At 37.7% G+C, this 13,977-nt stretch overlaps 1 pseudogene; it reads left to right on the top strand.

Moving 5' to 3' along the window:
* The first annotated feature begins 2,511 nt into the window (after positions 1–2,511).
* On the top strand, positions 2,512–5,001 carry LOC139176129 (olfactory receptor 5M11-like; annotated as a pseudogene).
* The last annotated feature ends 8,976 nt before the right edge of the window (positions 5,002–13,977 follow it).

Genomic DNA, 13,977 nt, shown 5'->3' with positions numbered 1-13,977 from the left:
ATTTTTATTGAGCTCCCTGGGAATATTTTATAGCCCTGGCACAGATGCAAAAGAACCAGGAAGGCAAACAGTCAGCAGACCACTCACAAATACGAGTACATTTTCAGTTGTGGAACACAGAAGAGCCTAATACAAGAACTCTTATACTTTGCAGCCTGGTGAAATCTTACCCCTTTATATATGGTTCTGTAGATTTTTTGTTGCTGTTTTTAAGATTTTGTGATTACACATTGATCTTGGTTGAGAATCTATAGTTCCAACAGGTTTTCACAGTTTTCTATGAAATTTGGAAAAAAAAAAAAAAGAAGAAGAAGCTTAAGGGCCATCTTGCCAAGAATTCTGCTAAATATTTCTCTTACTTTTACCTCTGCTTTTTTTCTTTTATTTTTATTTTTCCTCCTGAAACAAAATCTCTTCTCTGGCACTTGTAATTGACTGGCCCACAAAATTCATCTAGAACACTAGCCCATTGAGCTGGGTGACCCTCTAGGATAATCACCCAAGAGCTGAACCCTAGCTTTCAGCTTCTTTCTCTGTCTTCTTTTCCTTTCCGTCTACTTTTTGCAGACATGAGGATGCTCTCCTTCTCCCTCCATGTACCCGCATTGTCAGCTCTGCTGGTCTCTGTTGCAGGAATGTCTGGCTTCATGGACATGCAGCTTGTGCAGTTGACAGGGCTCTATTTTCAGAAGCCCTTCAAATCAGGTTCAATCTTCTGCTCTGTCTTAATAATTTTTGAAAAGTGATGCTGTACATTTTGTTTAGTACTGGACTCAGTCTATATTGTACCGTGCCCTAGTTCCAGGATTAAAAATTTGTAGCTTTCTACTGTCCTTGAGCTACCCCATTCTTGGTTCTTCTTCCATCAGACAGAAGTTCTCCTTGGTTGTGAGCTAGTAAAACCACAAACACCTCTTTCAGAAGATGTTCATCTGTCACTCTGGTCTGGCTCGGGCTGCCAGGTCAGCTGTGATATGACTTCTTTATTGTCTGTAGACATTTTTGCATCTCATCACTTAGTTCTTCTGCTCCTTTTCAGTTGTGATATGTCTGGATCCACTGGGATTGTGAGTCAACATCATTTCAGATCCCACAGACAATCATTATATGTAACATGTCATCAATGAGTCCTTCTGCAAATGAACTTCTCAAGTCGAGTTTCCTACTGTGTCTTCATAAATGTGAAATTCCTACATCCTGATCTTTTTCTATTATTTTCTCTTCTAGTAACTACTACCTATTCTCTTTGGGGTTTCTTGGGTGCTGAACAATAGGAAAGATCTCTTAAGCCGCCTTGCTCCTGGCATACAAATAGATATCCTGCTTTCAGCTGATATCTAGACATTATTTATTATTTATTGGCTAGACATTTCTTGCAGAGAAGCTGCAAATAACCACCAATGCAAGTCCTTTTTTCCAGTGAACGTTGTGATATCTTGGTTTGTCTAAGATATCTTTGATATCTAAGTCACTTCAGTTGTGTCTGACTCTATGCAACACTATGGACTGTAGCCCACTAGGTTCTTCTGGAATTCTCCAAGCTAGCATACTGCAGTGGGTTGCCATGCCCTCCTCTAGGGGATCTTCTCAACCCAGAGATTGAGCCTGCCTCTCTTACATCTCCTGCATTGGTAGATGGGTGCTTTACCACTAGTGCCAGTAACTTGTTAAGAATCTCATAGGTACAGATGAATCAATCTCTCAATAAAGTGAAACATTTGTGCTTCAGGGGACATCTCAGCTATAATTTTCTGATATCCTCTGTGTGAATTTTATACATGCACATATGCTGCAAGTTTCAGAACTTGTTTTGCTTCTGGTCCTTAACTTTCCTACTGTGGAATATCCTTCTTTTAATAGCTTTATGGTTTTTTCTCTTTCTGTATCAGTTTGTTGCTAAACACATCACATTTGTATGATTTGTTACATCACCTTTATATGAATTCATTTTTTTTTCTTGAAAGCAAATTTTTTATGTTAAAAATTATTTATTTAAATTGGAGGATAATCACTTTCCAATATTGTGATAGTTTTGGCAATACATCAACATGAATCAGCCACACATGTGTCCCCCAAATCCTGAACCTCCTCTACCTCCCTCCCCAACCTATCCCTCTGGGTTGTCCCAGAGCACCAGCTTTGGGTGCCCTTCTTCATGGATCGAACTTACACTGGTCATCTGTTTTCATATGGTAATGTATATGTCTCAGTGCTATTGCTAATGTTCCTGTTTAAATTTTGAATACCCTTCCCTCTGACTCCATTTTCTGTCTTTCCCTCTATATCAGTGTCATCCGAAAAACGATTGGCTTATTTCATTATTATGTTTCTGTGTTCACTAGAAGGTGGATGCCACAATGGCAGGGGTTTTGAACTTGGTTCATTTTGGCATTAGTGGTGCCTAAACACATGATGTGTTGTGTATTAATAAATATATTTTGGAGGAGTTTGATGTCCATAACGACTTGAGAAGAAAGCAGAACTGATACTATTCCCATTTACAAACAGGGAATGAAGTACCTCATGGGTAAGAATCATTATCTATTATTAAGAACTATTATTAGTGCATTCAACAAATATCTATTAAGTACTTCAAATACTAAGGTAGGGAGCTATAGGTTGAAAAAGAAATATTTACTGTATTTCTAAAATATAACTAAAGTAAGCTTTTCTGACTCACTTTGAAATAAGACAAAGATTTGAGCAAGTTTTAAAAATATGATATATGAAAGAGAAAGGTATAAAAACACTTGGAGTGTAAGGAATAGGAGACTCAGCACTAGTTTAGAAGTGAGAACAAGCTAATAAATCCATAGATGTTTTATTAATAATAATATATCTATACAGATGGAGTTTTGTTTAGCAACTTAAATATGAACTATGTGAAACTTATTATTTTTCTTTATGAACCATTCTATCATTGCTGTAGACCATTCTCAAAACACTGTGTGAGAATTCATTTGATCTGACAGTTCTTTGTTCATTTATTTGTCATATGTCTATGGACAAGAACCTGCCTGCAATGTAGGAGACTGTCAGCAATGCAGGAGACCCAGGTTCAATCCCTGGTTTGGGAAGATCCCCTGGAGGAGGGAATGGCAACCACTCCAGTATTCTTGCCTGGGAAATCCCATGGACAGAGGAGCCACATAGGCTCCAGTCCATGAGGTTGCAAGATTCGTACACAACTTGGTGACTAAACCACCACCATCATGTTTATGGAAGCACTGTTACTGTGGCTTTTTAAACTGTGATTCTGGGAACATCTATGTTAGAATCACCAAAGTAGTTGTTAGAGGTTAGGTTCCAATATCCCACATGAGACTTTCTGCTACAGACTTTCTGTAGATTAGCTTTATTAATAAGCTTCTCAAGCAATTGTTCTGATACAAGTTCAAAGCTTTTAATTATCCTATGGAGGTATGACATTGTGAAAAGTTTTGTGGGGTTTCAGAGGTGACAGATTGCAAGGAGTATGGTATTTCATGCTCACATTATTTTTCCTTTTCTTTTTAAAATGTAAATTTTACAAAACTACATATTTAGTATGTAAACATGTGGTTAGAAATCACAGTACAGTAATGAAATAGAATTTGCTCTACCCCTGGAGAACTAATACATGAGTAGAAAGTGGATCTCTTCTGATGATGTAATGTGCTAAGGAATAAATTAGAGTATATAGGGTATCTGAGAAGTATAAAACAGAAGGGGATTAATTCAATCTCAGGTATAATGAGAGAAGAGTGAGAAATGCTTCACATGGGACTAGCCTTGAGGTTGGCTTTATAAGATAAGTAGAGTTGCAGAAGAAAAAATAGTGCAGGAGATAGGAAATATGCAGCTCACTTGTGACTGTGAACATAGCTATGGTTAGAAGCATACTTATCTAAAGACACAGCCATAGATACAAGAATAGGTAAGAGATGGAAATAAAATAATTGTTCATTTGTAAAGAAGCTGAAACAATGCCTTAATAGAAGTAAAGCAGCAGTGTATGACAGTATTCATTTTGAATAACATCTCGAGGTATATAAAAATCATTTTAATTGTAATAAAATGTGTACCTTCATATTTCCTTTGACTGCACTTGTTTCAAGTGCAGAAAATTCCCCTCACCAATGACAGTAAACTAAGAGAAGTCATTCTCCTCGGGCTCACAGATCGCCCAGAGCACCAGCCTCTCCTCTTTGTGCTGTTTCTGGTCATTTACCTTGTCACCCTCCTAGGCAACCTGGGCACAATGGTGTTAGTCAGACTGGACTCTCACCTTTACACACCCATGTCCTTCTTCCTCACTCATTTATCCTTTGTAGACTTGTGCTATACCTCTACTGCAGCCCCACTGATGCTGATTAATCTGGTATCACAGAAGAAGACCATCAGCTTTGCTGGCTGCTTTGCAGTGTTACCTTCTCATAGCACTTCTCCTCACTGAGTTTTACATGCTGGCAGCAATGGCCTATGCCCACTATGTGGCCATATGCAACCCTCTGCACTACAGTGTGAAGATATCCAGGTATATCTGCATAAGCTTGGCCACATTCCCTTATGTCTATGGCTTCTCATATGGACTCTTCCAGGCCATCCTGACCTTCCACTTGACCTTCTGTAGATCCAACACCATCAACCATTTCTACTGTGCTGACCCACCATTTTTTCTTGCTCTGATACTTATGTCAAAGAGCATGCCATATTGATATCAACAGGCTTCAACCTCTCCAGCCCCCTCATCATCATCCTGATTTCTTATGCCTTAATTCTCACTGCAATCCTCAGGATTGAATCAGGAAAAGGAAGGCACAAGGCATTCTCCACCTGTGGTTCCCACATGATGCTGTTACCCTATGTTATGGGACACTCTTCTGCATGTATGTAAGACCAGCAACAGAGAAGACGGTGGAAGAATCCAAGATAATAGCTGTTTTCTACACTTTTGTAAGTCCAGTACTTAGATGTAAAACAAACATTGAAGAGAGTCCTTCGAAGAAATATGGTCACTAAGATGGCAATGCCTTGATTTCCAATAAACTATAACTCTTAATCTTTGGCTCAAATATCTTTACATTTATAAGACCAGTTTTCATACTCTTTGTGTCTGTGTTTCAATTGTTCTTGGGACTGAGAACAAATAAGCTGTACTTAGTCTAAACTGCTGCTGCCCTTTAATACGTTTTCCTGGGTTGGCAGTAGTAACATTTCCTTGGATATTGTTAGAAATGAAGCTCAGATTTCTGCACCTCAGATCCACTATTTCAAAACTGCTTTTAGAACCAAATTTTAGGTTCGTTTAAATCATTACATTTTGAAGAGGCCCTCTCTAAGTGAAAATCTTGACTAGGTATTCCCTGGAACACTGGTATCCTCTTACTGCTTAAAACAGTAAACAAGATACACATGCTCTGAGCTCAGTTCTTTGAATTTATTCTCTTTTTATTACCATCTATTTTGAGGGGCTAAGACCTGCCTCTTGAGAAATTTATACGCAGCTCAGGAAGCAACAGTTAGAACTGGACATGGAACAACAGACTGGTTCCAAATAGGAAAAGGAGCACATCAAGGATGTATATTGCCACCCTGCTTATTTAACTTATATGCAGAGTACATCATGAGAAACGCTGGGCTGGAAGAAGCACAAGCTGGAATCAAGATTGCTGGGAGAAATATCAATAACCTCAGATGCACAGATGACACCACCCTTATGGCAGAAAGTGAAGAGGAACTAAAAAGCCTTTTGATGAAGGTGAAAGAGGAGAGTGAAAAAGTTGGCTTAAAGCTCAACATTCAGAAAACGAAGATCATGGCATCTGGTCCCATCACTTCACGGGAAATAGATGGTGAAACAGTAGAAAGTGTCAGACTTTATTTTTTTCGGCTTCAAAATCACTGCAGATGGTGACTGCAGCCATGAAATTAAAAGATGCTTACTCCTTGGAAGAAAAGTTATGACCAACCTAGATAGCATATTAAAAAGCAGAGACATTACTTTGCCAACAAAGGTCTGTCTAGTCAAGGCTATGGTTTTTCCTGTGGTCGCGTATGGATGTAAGAGTTGGACTGTGAAGAAAGCTGAGCGCTGAAGAATTGATGCTTTTGAACTGTGGTGTTGGAGAAGACTCTTGAGAGTCCCTTGGACTGCAAGGAGATCCAACCAGTCTGTTCTGAAGGAGATCAGCCCTTGGATTTCTTTGGAAGGAATGATGCTAAAACTGAAACTCCAGTACTCTGGCCACCTCATGGGAAGAGTTGACTCATTGGAAAAGACTCTGATTCTGGGAGGGATTGGATGCAGGAGGAGAAGGGGACGACAGAGGATGAGATGACTGGATGGCATCACTGACTCGATGGACATGAGTCTGAGCATACTCTGGGAGTTTGTGATGGACAGGGAGGCCTGGCATGCTGCGATTCATGGGGTCGCAAAGAGTCAGATATGACTGAGCGACTGAACTGAACTGAACTGAAGAATCTTTAAGAAGACCAACCTTCTGTACTCTTCCCCTAACTTACAAAGTAAAACTGTGAACTATGGGTCATGATAATATTTTTCTGGTTCTTATGAATGCACTTGTTTGATGATCAGTCTAGAATGAGAAAAAAGAAGAATATAATCGTCCTTCTTTTCCCAGACAGCTGCTTGTGGATCTGGTTTGAGGCCTCTGTTCTGTAGGAAACCTACTGTCTCCCTCAGATCTGCAAATGTGAATCCACATACTTAGGTCTAGGGAAAGAAAAAACACTTTTTGTATCATTGGATCTGAAAAATTTAGATTACTTGGGGTTACCTTTTATTTTCTTTTCTAGATTTTTTTAATGATAATTTGAAATATTTATTTGAGTCTTGTTTCTTTTCTTATATAAAATCTTTGTATATTTCACATATGTATTGCTTGAGCTGAAAGTCATTCACTTTGATATATTTTATCCCTGAGTTTGAAATATGTTCTTATTTTTCTGTGCCTTTGTTAACTTCTATGCTATTTAGAAAACAGTGCTTAATTAACATATATTTGGGATTTAAAGAGATATTTCTTTATCACATGTTATTTATTTCTGTTGTCAGAGATGATATATCTTATGATTTTAACTTTGAAATTTATTACAACTATGTTTATCCAGCTTTATTGATATATATTTGACATAAAAGATTGTATAAGCTTAAGATGAGATGCTTTGATATATGCATGTATTACAAAATGATTCTCATAATAATATTAGTTGTCACATCTATCATCTGATACAAGTACAATTTTTTGTTGTTATTATTTGATGGTGAAAACCTTTAACATCTACTCTCAGCACTTTCACATATACATCATATAGTTAAGTGTTGTCACTATGCTGTATATTAGATTCCCAGAATTTGTCTTATAACTGGAAGTTTGTTCCTTTGGCCAACTTCTTCCCATTTCCCTAACCTCCAGATCCTGATAATCATAGTTCGATTCTATACTTCTCTGAGTCTGATGTTGGAGATTCCACAAAAAGATCATGCTGTATTTAATACTTTTCTTTCTGTTTGTCTGACTTGTCACCCTTAATGTAATACCTTCAAGGCTCATTTATGTTGTAGCAAATAGCAGTTACCCTCTTTTATTTTGACTGAATAATATTCCATTGTATATGTGTTTATATATATATATATAAACACACACATATATATATATATATATGTATATATTCAGTTCAGTTCAGTCACTCAGTCATGTCTGACTCTTTGCGACCCCATGAACCACAGCACACCTGGCCTCCCTGCCCATCACCAACTCCCAGAGTTCACCCAAACCCATGTCCATTGAGTTGGTGATGCCATCCAGCCATCTCATCCTCTGTCCTCCTCTTCTCTTCCTGCCCCCAATCCCTCCCAGCATCAGAGTTTTTTCCAATGAGTCAACTTTTTGCATGAGGTGGCCAAAGTACTGGAGTTTCAGCTTTAGCATCATTCCTTCCAAAGAAATCCCAGGGCTGATCTCTTTCAGAATGGACTGGTTGGATCTCCTTGCAGTCCAAGGGACTCTCAAGAGTCCTCTCCAACACCACAGTTCAAAAGTATCAATTCTTCAGCGCTCAGCCTTCTTCACCATCCAACTCTCACATCCATACATGGCCACTAGAAAAACCATAGCCTTGACTAGACGGACCTTTGTTGGCAAAGTAATGTCTCTGCTTTTTAATATGTTATCTGCTACTGCTAAGTCGCTTCAGTCATGTCCGACTCTGTGCGACCCCATAGACGGCAGCCCAACAGGCTCCCCCGTCCCTGGGATTCTTCAGGCAAGAATATTGGAGTGGGTTGCCGTTTCCTTCTCCAATGCATGAAAGTGAGAAGTGAAAGTGAAGTCACTCAGTCGTGTCCGACTCTTAGCGACCCAATGGACTTCCATCCATGGGATTTTCCAGGCAAGACTACTGGAGTGGGGTGCCATTGCCTTCTCCGAATATGTTATCTAGGTTGGTCATAACTTTCCTTCCAAGGAGTAAGTGTCTTTTATTTTCATGGCTGCAGTCACCATCTGCAGTGATTTTGGAGCCGAAAAAAATAAAGTCTGACACTGTTTCCACTATTTCCCCATCTATTTCCCATGAAGTGATGGGACCAGATGCCATGATCTTCGTTTTCTGAATGTTGAGCTTTAAGCTAACTTTTTCACTCTCCTCTTTCACTTTCCTCAAGAGGCTTTTTAGTCCCTTTTCACTTTCTGCCGTAAGAGTGGTGTCATCTGTATATCTCAGGTTATTGATATTTCTCCCAGCAATCTTGATTCCGGCTTGTGCTTCTTCCAGCCCAGCATTTCTCATAATGTACTCTGCATATAAGTTAAATAAGCAAGGTGACAATCTACAGCCTTGACATACTCCTTTTCCTATTTGGAACCAGTCTGTTGTTCCATATCCAGTTCTAACTGTTGCTTCCTGACCTGCATACAGATTTCTAAGGAGGCAGGTCAGGTGGTATGGTATTCCCACCTCTCTCAGAATTTTCCACAGTTTATTGTGATCCACACAGTCAAAGGCTTTGGCATAGTCAATAAAGCAGAAATAGATGTTTTTCTGGAACTCTCTTGCTTTTTTGATGATCCATTGGATGTTGGCAATTTGGTCTCTGGTTCCTCTGCCTGTCCTAAAACCCACTTGAACATCTGGAAGTTCAGTGTTCATGTATTTCTGAAGCCTGGCTTGGAGAATTTTGAGCATTACTTTACTACCCTGTGAGATGAGTGCAATTGTGTGGTATATATATAATATAAACCATAGTAAGAGCTTTGATTTCAATATATCCTTCAGATGATATGTTCTACAGAAAGATTCACCTGTCTCCAGATTTTCCAGTTAGACTAAGAACTTCTTAAGCACATGGTTTATACCATTTTTATTTTTGCATCTCTTGAGTAAGATAATTGAATACTTCGTAAATGAGAAGAAAATGCAGTCATGCTATCTTCACCTTTATCCTGTATATTTTCATTTGCGGTCAAATAAATAGCATTGCTAAATTACATGCTCACAAGGTTTCTATAAAATATTACTTTCCAACACCTGGACCTCACATTTTGCACTGACTTTATGACAACTCATTATGATATGTTGTCCAAGTGATTTTTCTCCCTGTGCCTTATAATTTAATCACTTTATTCTGGGTATTAAAGTCTTTTTGACAAGCATTCACTGAATAGTAATTTAGGGGGAAAGCACTTACAAAAACACCATTCAGACTGAAATGGTAACACAGAAACATCATAGTGTATGAATTATATAATCATTTTATACCTTTATTAATTGTTCTATTGACCCAATTGAAAAAAAAATGGTGATGCACAATGCAAAAATCTCTTGACAATCCAAAGCCATCAGTTCAAAATAACTCAAACTGATGAAACAGCATTGTGAAAATCCCAAGACTCTAATGAGTATAAATTCATATAAATTACTATTTCTCAGGAGATTTCTCTTGCAATAACATTGCAATTATTTTTTTCAGAGTGTGCTGAAAAATGCTTTAGGGATAAAAGCTCCAAATTATAAGGTGGGTATAAATCATTCTTAGCAAACACATCACTTGGGCTACTTAAATCTCTGAGAGAATCTTTCCTTCGGTCAGGTAGGAATGAAAATTCTGACTTCTGTACTTGCACTTTCTCTTACTGTTTCAGTTTTGGATCTTTAGCCAGTAGGAGTCAGATGACAACAAAAGCAGTTTTGAAACCTATCTTAATTTCTTAGCTAGTTAAAATGAGTCACTGTGCATAAATTTCTTATTTAGGTTGGTCTGTGTTTACACTCCTCATTCTACAAATAACATTATTTTCATTCATTCAGTAATTTAACACACATCAAATAACCATATTACAGTGAGCACTTGACAATCATATGTCTTTTTAGAATAATATCTGTTGAAAGAATATCCCACCACCCTCAAAAAAAAAAAAAACTGTATGAAATAATTTAAGAGAGAGACAGATTCAACAGGAATTATACTCATTGTAGCAAAAAAATAAAACTGATTTAAAAAATACATAGATAAAGTCTGATATTGAATAGGTGAGGACTCTGAAGTCCCTGGGAGAAAGTCATCTATAGCAAGATAAAAAGATTATTTTATAAATGAAGACTCAAGAGAGATTTACTGATATAGCATTGGGTAGTATGAAACCACTGTGTGTACTGTAATCAGATAATTCACTTTGTCCTTACATTGTGAGATATTGGACTGGAAAGACATAGGAGGGAGAAGAGCTGGGTTTATTATGGCACAGCAGACAAGGGCTGCTCCCCTTGGGAAGTTTATATTCACTTGAGATGCATGAGTCCATCAACTACATGACTCATCTGTCTTCTTCATTTACTATCTTAAAATAGCATTACTTGCTAAGCTATTCTTAGAGACTTATCTCTGTCTTTATGACAAGTTGAGATAGTTTCTAGACTGAAACTGAATTTCAATAACTCACTTCCACTTTCTGTTGTCCTTTTCTGGGCTTCAGTATACCCTAGTCTCCTACTCATTTCATCTTAAATGGCCACAAAATTGTAGATTTGGGTACTTAAATTTTTTAGCAAATGTGACAACAGTTCAAAATTAGTCTGCTACACTATTTTCAATGGACCCGGAAGAGGGCAAACTTTTCTCCTATAAGCATTTCAATGAGTAGTATTCCAGGTAATAGTGTCACTTGAAGAGGTGAGTTTTGTACTTTCAGTGATTGATGTTTTTCTTGTTGTGATTTGTTTTTCTTGGAGAGGGAGAAGAGGAAATTCTTGGAACTCCAAGATTCTACCAAATATTTACTATGTTTATCAATTTACCATAAATAGCACCTCTGGTTTTTGGATCAATAATTCCTACTAAATTGCAAGTAAAGCTTTTTTTCTCACACCTGTGCATAGCAAAGTATAAACATATATGAATATCAATATCTTTGTGAATCAAGTTCATTAGGATAAACAAATCTATATTTTCACTGTTACCTAGCTTATTCTGGTTTGTTCCAATCCAGAGGAAAGCAGTTTGACATTATTGAGCCAGTGAAACCTAATGTGGAGTTTATTTCAGTTATATTTCTTGAGAAAAGAAAAGTAACCTAGACTTTCAAAAAATGATAACTATCTACCTTGACTACTAATGACCCAGAATTTCAAACTGGACATTAAAAAAAAAAAAAAAAAGTATATCAATGTCCCATGAGAAAACCATTTTTAGAAGGGTGTCTAGTTCCTTGCCTTACCGAAGCTTACTTAATGTTTGTGTGTGATATTTCTCCAACAGAGAGCAAAATATTCATGGTTATTTTAAAATGAGTTCAGCAATGACTCCAATAATTTTTCCCCAAACTTTAAACTTTTTATTTTATATTGAAGTATAGCTGATACAATAATTTAATACAAATTACTTAGTATTCCATATCAGAAAAGGAGTTAAAAATGAGAGTTGTGGAGGATAAATTTAGTTACTACTTTGATAAGTATCAAATAAACAATATTTCTAACCATAGGAAATACCGGGTGCAGTAAAAATTAAATGGAAGGCTATCAAAAGTCATTCTCATAGCCATTGGACATGAGTCTTTGACATATCTCAAGCTCTATAACCATTTGCTTATGGAAACAGAACGAATATTCAATTGAATTTCTATTAAAAGTTCAGATATTTTCAGTGGGAAAAAAAAAAGGCTTTAACTCTAAAGCAATGCCTGAATTTATCAAAAAATCTTTAATACCATTTATATTTGCAAGATGCACATTTAGGTTTTCAAAGAATTTTTAACTAAGATGTTGAGAATTATGTTTTCCAGTTACCACAGGCCGTTAAAGTGTGAGTTAGACCAAAAACGTAATTAGAGCTCTCTTGTGGAGAAGGCGATGGCATCCCACTCCAGTACTCTTGCCTGGAAAATCCCATGGACGGAGGAGCCTGGTAGGCTGTAGTCCAGGGGGTCGCGAAGAGTCGGACACGACTGAGCGACTTCACTTTCACTTTTTACTTTCATGCATTGGAGAAGGATATGGCAACCCACTCCAGTGTTCTTGCCTGGAGAATCCCAGGGACGGGGGAGCCTGGTGGGTTGCTGAGCACTCTTGATAATAGTGTCATGGATGGCAAAATAGAGGTGAAAAAAGAGAAGTGGAGAAACTCAGGCAGATATGATTTAAAAAGAGCTTAATATTACTAATTTCAACACAATTTAAAATGTGTGAAAATTATAAATATTTGAAAGTCCTTAAAATATTTGCTTTCACAGTAGTTGTAGTGCACAGGCTTAGCTGTCCCTCAGCATGTGGGATCATCCTACCATGGATCAAACCCATCTCCACTGCGTTGACAGGTAGATTTCTTACCACTGAGCCACCAGGGAAGCCCTGCTGAATAGTTTTGAAAATAATAATATAAAAAATTCAGGTTATAGCAAACAATGTTTATCTCTGCCCCATTATCCTCATTATTAATACATCTTCTTTATATCAGTTGCAGGATTTTTTTAAAGGTAAAATAAAATAAAAAAGCATAATTGCTTTGTAAAATTGAAGCAACCATGTGCATGGGAGGAAGTACTACTTCAAAATATAGTCTCTCCCCCCCCCCCCCCAAATTGTGGAGTGTGCTCATTGAATCTATTTAAAGGAAAGAATAAGAAGTAGTCAGATTAAATTCTCTCTTTTATTTTTGGTTATATCTATTTTTGTCTTTTTTTGTTCAGTTGCTAAGTCATGTACAACTCTTTGCAACCCCATGAAGTGTAGCATGCCAGTCTTCTCTGTCCATCATTAGCTCCAAGTTTGCTCAAACTCATGTCTATTGAGTCAGTGATGCCATTTAGCCATCTCATCCTCTGTTGCTCCCTTCTCCTCTTGCCTTCAATTTTTCCCAGCATATGGGTCTTTTCCATTGAGTCAGCTCTTTGCATCAGGTGGCCAAAGTAGTGGAGCTTCAGCTTCAGCATCAGTCCTTCCAATGGATATTCAGGATTGATTTCCTTTAGGATGGACTGGTTTGATCTCCTTGCTGTCCAAGGGACTCTCAAGAGTTTCCAGCACAGTAGTTCAAAAATGTCAGTTCTTCAGTGCTCAGCTTTCTTTGTGGTTGAAGTCTCACATCCATGCATGATTACTGGAAAAAACCATAGCTTTGTCTATAGGCAACTTTGTCGTATTTTTGTCTTTATTAGTTGTTAAAGGTAATACAGTGACTAAACAGGTGCTGTTATTTAGGGCATAAGTGTAGAGATTTAAAGATTAGATAAGTATCTTTATGCCATGAAACAGAAGCTTTGTATATTCTAAACAAATATTTTCCAAATGGACTCATCATTCTGGTGAGTGAAAGAATTAGTTGCTCAGCTGTGCCTGACTCTTTGTGCCCCAGTGATTGCGTCCTCCATGGGATTTCCAGGCAAGAATACTGGAGTGGGCTGCCATTTCATACTCCAGGAGATCTTCCCCACCCAGGGACTGAACCTGGGTCTACCTACATTGCAAGCGAATTCT

Source organism: Bos indicus, chromosome 15, assembly GCF_029378745.1.
Source record: "Bos indicus isolate NIAB-ARS_2022 breed Sahiwal x Tharparkar chromosome 15, NIAB-ARS_B.indTharparkar_mat_pri_1.0, whole genome shotgun sequence".
NCBI classification, from domain to species: Eukaryota; Metazoa; Chordata; class Mammalia; order Artiodactyla; family Bovidae; genus Bos; species Bos indicus.
The sequence above is the reverse complement of the archived record's forward strand: the minus strand, read 5'-3'. Positions and strand labels throughout refer to the sequence as shown.